The following is a 9,913-nucleotide window of genomic DNA, read 5'->3' as shown; positions in this document are numbered from 1 at the left end:
ATTAAGTATCTTTATTTCAATGGATTCAATGCAAGCATCAACTATGTGAAATAAACCTAACGAGAAATAAAGCTCTAGAACATCGTAACAAATACAAGATATCAACTTCATATTCAATGGCGTGGATATAATCAACCAAGGGTCATCGTAAGGCCTATAACACTGAACAAAGCATATTTATTATATATATAAAACAAATTAGATGTATCGAGGACATGTTGATACTGCTTTACAAATCATGTTAATTCCGTGTTCGAGTGTTGTTGGTTGATATGATATGTTATACAGTCCACTATTGTTCTCTAACTCCTATCCTTTTTATTACGTTTCCCAATGTCAAATTTGCCTTAAATCCCTTCAACAATTAAGCTGATGCATTCGGAATTAGGCGTTTTTTCCGGATCTTACTATTTTAAAATGATTGTATATGTGAAATTATAAATGCAGCACATACCAATATTCGGATACTTAGATGCAGTCGAACGAGGTCTAAATGAATAATAAATAATACAAAAAAATCTTAATGCTTACAGGGTAGTCTTACAGTAACTTGAGTGACAATTTAAGTTCTGTCCAGTTTTTACTTCTTGTCGAAAATATATTTCTGAAAATGTCATGCCCATTTATAATTTTCCGTTTTAAAAATTAAACACGATGGAGTGTTGGTTATTCTGTGTTCTAAATCTCACAGTGCACCATGACTTCTAGCATGTTATACTCCAATGTGTTTAACAGGTAAACCATTCATTCGTATGTCTGGGAATAATGTAGCTGGAATAGGTAGCACGGTTAATCTGGAAGGTTTGATAATATCGAAACCAAACATTCGAAATATAATTTGGAAGAGAGAGTATCAGAATACAAGTGTTGTTATAGATTTTACCGATAGTAGTAAATTTGGAAGATCAGGAACAATATTTCATCCAATACTAACGATAACCAATTTACAAAGAAACGATGAGGGATTGTATATGTGTGCTGCAAGCCATGATTTCAGTGAGGGTGTAGGAGAAATATTTGTTAGTATAGGAGGTATCAATGTTATAGCACTGATTTCACTTTATGTGCCCTGCTTTATATAACTTTTATTATAGTGGAGTCACCAAGCCAACGAATGTTCAGCTTAATGACAGACGCTACCTCAATGCTAAATTATGATTTTGCGTTTACAGAAACGTTTAAACTTTAATTTTATCCGGTCGTTGAATCGATTAATAGTGCAAATTTTTAAAATTTGAGATAAAAGTTCGATAGTTGAGTTTTTAATTATTATTATTTTTTTTTATTAATTTACTGATATAAATATGGAAATGTTCATAATATTCTTATGCAATGAATTCAAAGAAGATTTAAATTCCTGTATGCTTATCTTGGACGGAATTCTGCAATGAAATTAAAAAAATTACATGAAAACATATATATTGCAACGAATAACATGATTTTCTTGAGAAACGTTATGAATAAAGAAGCAACATAGAGAATAAACATAATAATTTGATAATCAATAAATTTATACAAGTCATATTGCTTAATGAAACGTTCAATTTCTTCACATATCTTTTCAGTTGTTCCTCTTGTAATCAGCGAAGGATCCGCCTACCAAGGTACAGTCGGCAATGATATAAAACTAAATTGTTCGTATGATTCAAACCCGCAAGCAATATTACTGTACTGGCTCAAAAATGGTACCAGAATAAATATTGATTTTCAAAGAGAAAAGTACAGCATGATCAATATTTCTTACCCAGACTTGACGATATTTAACGTCCAGCTGAATGACACTGGTATATATGTGTGTTGTGTCGGAAACGTTATTGGTGTAGGCTGCAGCGTTTATATTAAGATTGTAATAAAAGGTATGTTTATTATAAAGAAAACGGTGATTAGAATAATAGTGAAAGACATCAATAGAAGGTATCAGATTATATTAGAGCCAAAAGTAAAAAAAAACCCAAATGTCCACTAAACACTTCACATTTGGATCCTGCTTTATTAGATGTAACACCACCAAATAGGGCCCGTTCAAAATAGAACATACTTTGGGAATTAGTACACATTTAAAACAAAATATTTCCTACTCATAGGTTTATATATCAAAATGCGTAGAATATATATTGTAGTAATTAAGGTATCAAATGAAAGATGAAAGATTGGCGATCCTTGTAAAACACATATTGACTGATAATTTTTAATAATACAAAAAAGTATGAAAAACTTCAAAAATTTTAAGTTTCTCAGATATGAAGTATCTGGTTTGGTGTATCCAGAGTTCCGGTAACCAGTACGGTCTGATGTGTAAAAAACGGTATATTGATTTCGCCCCCCCCCCATAAATGTTTACTCTTCAAATTCTTATGCAGTCATGACAAGGCTGAAATATCGTTGTTGTAGGTTATTTTTATTCTTTGTTTTGACTGGTATGATTTGTGTTATTGTTTTATTATAATTTTTGTATTCTTGTCTTTCATATTTGCTAATGCTATGTCTACATGCCCTTTTGTGTTTCTCTGATACATAATGACGTGGCTCTTTTTTTTAGAAGAAATACACAATAAACATATAGACAAGCGGCAAGTAGGACAAGGTTAACTTCTGATTTACATTCTGCAGAGGATATGCCTAAAAGAACTATAGACCATATTCCTTTCATACTTTGAACGACAAAATTATTTTATATCTCTACCTGTGTGACGTTTACATTCTGACGTCAAACGCACGTTTCTACGTCAGAGTTAATGTTTATCTAACCATTCGGTCCCACTACTTAAAATCTTTCAATCCTTCATGGGTGGATTTAACATACATAAATAAAATACAAAAATAAGAAAGCAATGAATGAGGTTGTTTAATTTGATATATGCCTTTTTGTGCTTCTTTGTTAAATATTTTATTGTGATTAAGATTATAACACAATGTTGACTGCTGTACCCCTATTTGTGACATTTTTACCTATTATGTCTGTTTGTGTTGTTCACGCATCGTTGTCAATATCAGGGAATTTGATGCGACTGTCATACAAGTGAGAGGTTTAGCTAGCTATAAAACCAGGTTCAATCCACCATTTTCTTCACAAGAAAATGCCTGTACCAAGTCAGGAATATGACAGTTGTTATCCATTCGTTTGATGTGTTTGAGCTTTTGATTTTGCCATTTGATTAGGGACTTTCCGCTTTGAATTTTCCTCGGAGTTCAGTATTTTTGTGATTTTACTTTTTTTGTTCTTTTGATATACCTAAGTTTTGACTGCTTAATGTATCCACTTTTATTTTATTTATTATTGCCTTTTAATTTAAATCAATATTGATTATGCATATTTTTTCTTTTCTCTTGTGGTTTTAATAGTCAGTAAAATCTATGTGTTTTATGTATTATTTTCAGCTTAACTGATTAATAGTAATGCTATTTAGGAAACCTAAATATGATTTTTGCAATTTTGAATTTTTTACGCTATGAGACAAAAGGTCTACAGATTGTGTTATTTAGTCATAAACAGAATAAGTCTTATTACTCCAACGGTACCCATTTGTTCTGCATCAGATGCGCATTTCGACAATAAATGTCTCTTCAGTGATGCTTGAGGCCAAAGCTTATTAAAAAAAAAGAAGAGCTTATTAACAAAAAGGACAACAACCTTAACTTATCTTAAATTTGTTAAACTCTCTTGTCTAACCTTCAACCATACAGCATCAACTTTAGTTATGTAGACTTTCAGGGATAACATACGATATGGGGGTAAAGTCAACTGTGTTTCGAACTTTATTATACCTTCAAGTTGGATTTGTACCTCATCCAGGCTGGCGGACATTGACATTTTCTGCAAAGTTATTCTTTTGATGCTTAATAATTCTGAGAATTATTAGACGAACTTCGCAATATTGTATTTTTTTTGAATTTACCGGTCGGGGCAAAATAAAGTCTCAACGAAGATACCAGGCGTATAATTGTGTACGCCAAACGCGCGTTTCGTCTAAATACGATTCACTAATGACTCTCGAATAAAAACAGTTGGAGGGCCATACCAACTACAAAGTTGAAAAGCATTAAAAACCGAAAATTACAAATAAGTCTAAAATCATGGCCGGGAAGTAGTATGGTACATGTATATTCAGGGTAATAATTATTTTTTATCAAATGTTTTATCATTATTTCAGAAAATAAGGAGGAGACGAATATAGATCTACTTCCCGTCATTATTGGAACTGTAATAGGACTGATTGTTTTTGTTCTGGCGTGCCTTTGCTTAATAAAAAGGTATGTTGCATACAAGTAAAACAAGTCTTTAATGATTATAAAATGCGACATCAACATATAACTGCATATTCAAATAAATAAAAAAAAAAACATCTATACATTTATTCGCACTCTTCAATACATTACAAGGATAGGAAATTTGTTTGTACGTTTTCCTTCAGTCAGGCTGAAATATTATGAATATATTATACTTTTTGATGATATGTGAAGTCGTTGTTTTACATAAGAATCAAAACACTTTTTTGAAAATACTTGCCATATGTATCTTCAAACTTTCAAATGTTGCTATTCATCTGTCATACCTTTGTGACAAAAATGCTGTTGGTCCTACAGAAAAATCTCCAAAAACCATACATGTGTGCGTGAATATAAAATATATCTGAATAAGATACTGCTTATTCACATTGAGAATAAAAAAAATATACACCTATAACTCACAAAAGAGGGCAATCACAATGCTTCATGTTCCTTTTGAGTAGCAGGAAACAGCATCTTCGTATAATTTATAGAAAACCGAAACCGAAACAAGGTCTGAGTCTGCCCTATGTTACACGAAACGTATTTTAAAATAACTATATTTTGTTCTATCATCAATGCAACATTGGCTACGTAGAGGTAACATCTATCTTCGTTAGGAAAGGATAAAAAATGCTTTGTTGAAAGCAATTAGTTCATTTTAAACACAACTGTTTTTAAATGTACCAACATTTTTTATTGACAATTTACTTCTTAAATTGAGTGAACGAGTTAATGAAAAGACTGTTTCCATATCTATATGAATGTTGACAACTCTATAAATATTCTCGGACGCTAAAATTCATTGGTTTTCAGCCACATGAGTATAAAATTATCAAAACGGGTACTATAAGAAGAGCAGAATGGTTGAAAATTTTGATTAACATGATCTTTCTCCAAGTTTTGCATTAGATATCTGTGTTTTTGTCTAAGTTGTTAACACCAGTTATGTCCTTGTTTATATTCTTTGTTCTGATGATTAAATTTGCACGTTCATTAGACGATTTTTCTTTACTGAAGATTTATGTGAACAGATAGGTAATGCTTTTTTGGTTGTTTTTTGTTGTTCGTCGTTCCATCTTCTTTTTGTTTTGTCTTTGTGTTGTTTATCCATTATCTTTTGATTCTGAAAAAAAAACAAGATTTGCTTTAATATGTACGTATTAAATGTATTTTATTTTAGACTTTGACTACAATGTAACTCTGCTTTTGTTTTAATCATGTGTAGCATTTTTGTATTGTTCTTAACGATAAGTCTAAAAAATTTCACGCAAATATTGATCTGAATTATAAGGCAAAGTTGAGCAATCATTCTTTTATTTGACCCGCCAGTTTTTTGTCTATAGTTTACCTAATTGATGCTCCTCAACAAACGATTTTGTTGTTCTATAAAACATTTGTGCATATTTTATACAACTTAATAAATACAACTAAATATGATACCAGTTGTCTCTAACCTACCACGGTTAACCAAAAACAACCTGATAAGAGTATATGCTAATTAGACAGCACCCTAATAACATAAAACACAAGTTAATAACAGGGTTTGTATTTTCAGTCTATGTAAGATAGCAAAGACGCAATTTACATACGAATCGGGCCGAAGGACAATTTGTAAGTAGTGGTTTATTTTGGTATATTCAAATAGTTTTTAATGTTGTACTGACAAGCACAAACTATTAAACTTGTGGTCAACATTGTTGATAGGTGAGAGAAGAACATTTACATGGATTTTAAATAATGATCCAGTCGGAAAAGGTTTACCAGTTCATTACACAAAAGTAACGACAACACGTTTAAGTCGTTTTTTGGGTTAGCAGCAGCCTGATACATAACTATAACATACATATGTAAATATATCAAATAGATTTTTGTTTAAGATAAAGATATAAAACAAAACGCAGATAAAAAATCAGTCGTTGAAGAAGTGACCTTTCCTTCAATCAGATTGTATTAGAAACATGTGTATATCAGTTTTGAATAAAAAGACTGTTGCCGTTATTGATTATTTTTCAGTGGAAGGAAAGTGTAATGAAAATAGAGATTCAGATCACGTGTACAGTACTCATAGCATATACAATGCAACCGTAAGTGAATAAAGTTTATTTCTTTACTTTTTCTATACCAAATATTTTTTTTTGAGTATATACTGTTTAAATGTTGTTATATATCTTTTATAAATTGTGAAGTTTTATCTATTTAAAAGCACTTTTGACGCAACCTATTTATACATCTTTGTAAACTGTTATTCTGATGTTGTACTGTAGTAGTCACTTTCGAAAAAAAACCATGGACATGAAAAGGAGTAGAAGTGGAAGTATGTAATGATAACTAATATACATGTACATAACCTTACAATTATTTTTTTTTGTAAACAATATACACGCATGTCTTATGATGGAAAACTAGAAGCAAGAACAAAATAAATTTCGTTAACCAAATAATAGTAAAACACGAAATGAAAGAATTCTTTTGCACATTTTCGTCTCCATGAGTGACTTTATTTGCAGTGCTTGCCGGAGAGCAGCAATAAACAATTGCTATCCTTTAATTCGCAATCAGTAAAGACTAATGAGACGTCTATTACAACAATCTACAAAACACAACAACGAAAACTAAATATAGAGCCTCATACACATTGGGGATTGAATTTATTTTTAATAGTTGCACTAGTAAACCAATTTTGATATGAACTGGTCATTTAGAGCTGAACAGGTTTTAAAATACTGAACTATTAATTATAATGTCATTTTCAGTCTTTCCATCTATTTTTAGACTTATCAGCTGCGGTAACTTCAATACTATTCCGACAATATGCTTTCAGTCATTTCAGATCTGTTAATTCTATGTTAGTAGATATAAGAATATTTGGTAGGAGTGCCAATGAGACAACTCTCCATCCAAGTCACAATTTGTAAAAGTAAACATTTATAGGTCAAAGTACGGTCTTCAACACGGAGCCTTGGCTCACACCAAACAGCAAGCTATAAAGGGCCCCAAAAATGACTAGTGTAAAACCATTCAAACGGGAAAACCAACGGTCTAATCTATATAAAAAACGAGAAACAAGAAACACTCATGAACCACATCAACAAACGACAACTACTGAACATCAGATTCCTGACTTAGGACAGAGGCAAACAAATGTAGCGGGTTTAGACTGTTCAGTAGTTGTTATTTACTTATACATATCAATATTATACCGAATTGTCTGAAAAAGTACTGAACATTACTGAACAGTACTGAATGGACTGCATGCCAATGATCCGAACAGTACTGCATTTATTGCTGTTAATAATAATTCTTAAAATTGGCCGAAAGACTGATCATGAATTAATAACTACTAGTAATTGGTGAATCATTATCAGTGATGTTGAGATACCAGTAAAATCACAAAAATACTGAACTCCGAGGAAAATTCAAAAAGGAAAGTCCCTAATCCAATGACCGTTTCCGACAAACAAATTATTTACTAGTGTCGGCATTCTTTGATCTGCTAGTGTCACCAATCCTGTTTCTACTGATTCAATGTATCTTATGTGCCTTAAATGACACTAAGACGCTCCTAATTAATAAGCAGTTGGAACATATACATACGAAAATAACAAACGATTGATGGTGAACCACACACTCTCAAGTATAAGATATTTTTATTCAGGCTTCGATTTTGTTATCAGTAAATTAAAAGCAAACTAAATATTATTGTTATATACATGTACACATTCATGGATCTACAATCTGTCGATACCTGTATCTTGGCATTGCACAAGGTCATGTTTTTCTCTGACTGTTTATGACGTATTTACACTAAATCCATTGGATATTGGATGTGTACGGATTGATAATTTAATCTTAGATGCATGATTTTTTTTTATTAGTTGTTAGTGGCTTAGAACTAACTGTCAGTAACTGCGAGTACTCTCAGATCTGTACTTAGTGTCTTTTTGTTGTTTGGATGTACAAGTACCCGGCCACGTCCACTTGTATTTTTATCCATCTGATGAGTTAAGCCTCTTTCAACTGATTTTTATAGTTCGTTCTTATGTTGTACTGTTACACCACTGTCCCAGGTTAGGTGGAGGATTTAACATGTTTAACCCCGCCACATTCTGTATGTATGTGTCTGTCCCAAGTCAGGAGCCGGTAATTCAGTTGTTGTCGTTTGTTTATGTGTTACATATTTGTTTTTCGTTAATTTTTTGTACATAAATTAGGCCGTTAGTTTTCTCGTTTGAATTGTTTTACATTGTCATTTCGGGGCCTTTTATAGCTGACTGTGCGGTATGGGCATTGTTGAAGGCCGTACGGTGACCTATAGTTGTTAATTTCTGTGTCATTTGGTCTCTTGTGGAGAGTTGTCGCATTGACAATCATACCACATCTTCTTTTTTATATTCATAAGAGGTATGCACTCTGTCCCTTGTTAGTGCTCTATATCGACTTCATCTCACACTGCATGTGAAGATTCCAAATATCATATGCATAGAGCATATACAATGTGAAATTCAACAATTGAAAAATAAACCGTATAGGCTTACACGTAAATGCGTACAAAGTTATTTATAACTTATTGATTTTTCTTTTTTACAGTACGACTATTCAGGAACTACAAACGCACGCAAGTCTTCCCATTTCTATGATGACATTGATAGCTTAAACAAAGACGTTTAAAGATTTAGATAATTATATCAGAAACATCGATTTATTGTAGATCTTATTCCTTTTTCAGTCTAAAACCTTTACGGGTGCCAGATGTGGAGCAGAATCTGCTTACCCTTCTGGAGCACCCGAGATCACAATAAGTTTTTGTAGGATATGTTGCTCATTTTTTAGTTTAAAAAAAAAGTCTCGTATTCTAGTTTTCCAGAAGGCAAAACTAGCTAAATAGTACTTGTTTTACACATAAGGGGATATGTACATTAATATATCTGAATATGTATGTCATTTTGTAAAAAAAATAAAAGAGTTTACAAATAATTTGCTCTAATTCAGAAACTACTCTAAAACTAACATAACACAATTAAATGAGCATGGGCTACGATTATAAACCATTTTGAAATATGATTTTGTTTGGTTTTAAACACTTACATAAGTCTAAGATACTAGCCTGATAATTCTATACAAGATTCATCAGTCACGTTATTAGTGCCCGAATCAAAACACTTAAAGGCCAGACCAAATAAGAATGTGAAGAACATAAAACATTTAATAGTTCTGAAATGTTGTGCCACCAAAATAAGCTCAAAATCATTGCTGAATTATTATTGGCTTGCAAGTAAATGTCGATAGTTTATTCCAACGCGTCCAGTTATGGATACACACAAAATGTTGACAGACACTTCGTAATTTATCAAGACATTTTGAACAGTTTTCTACAGCATTTTTTTTAGATCTGAATACGTTTCAGTAATAATTTGAAAATGTTACAGAGTTTGAATAAATACTGTGGGAATTATATGTTTAGAATGTCCCCGTAGTATCTCCCGTTTCTTTTTTAATGTTCATTTGACGTGTGTTAGTCAAAAGCGTCATATGGATTTTCTTGGATAAGTCAAGGACTATCTACCTACATCCTGTTTTCCCTAAAATTATATGATTCAGAATGTATTGCCCTTATATGGCGAGTCTTTGTTAATGTTCATATTTT

At 31.8% G+C, this 9,913-nt stretch overlaps 1 long non-coding RNA gene across 1 annotated transcript; it reads left to right on the top strand.

Moving 5' to 3' along the window:
* The first annotated feature begins 4,167 nt into the window (after positions 1-4,167).
* Positions 4,168-9,243, top strand: LOC127704247 (uncharacterized). The gene is made up of 4 exons (XR_007983200.1): positions 4,168-4,251; positions 5,825-5,880; positions 6,283-6,353; positions 8,857-9,243. It is a non-coding gene; the product is annotated as an uncharacterized LOC127704247 (long non-coding RNA).
* The last annotated feature ends 670 nt before the right edge of the window (positions 9,244-9,913 follow it).

Source organism: Mytilus californianus, unplaced genomic scaffold, assembly GCF_021869535.1.
Source record: "Mytilus californianus isolate M0D057914Y unplaced genomic scaffold, xbMytCali1.0.p SCAF_6, whole genome shotgun sequence".
In the NCBI taxonomy this organism is placed as follows: Eukaryota; Metazoa; Mollusca; class Bivalvia; order Mytilida; family Mytilidae; genus Mytilus; species Mytilus californianus.
The sequence above is the reverse complement of the archived record's forward strand: the minus strand, read 5'-3'. Positions and strand labels throughout refer to the sequence as shown.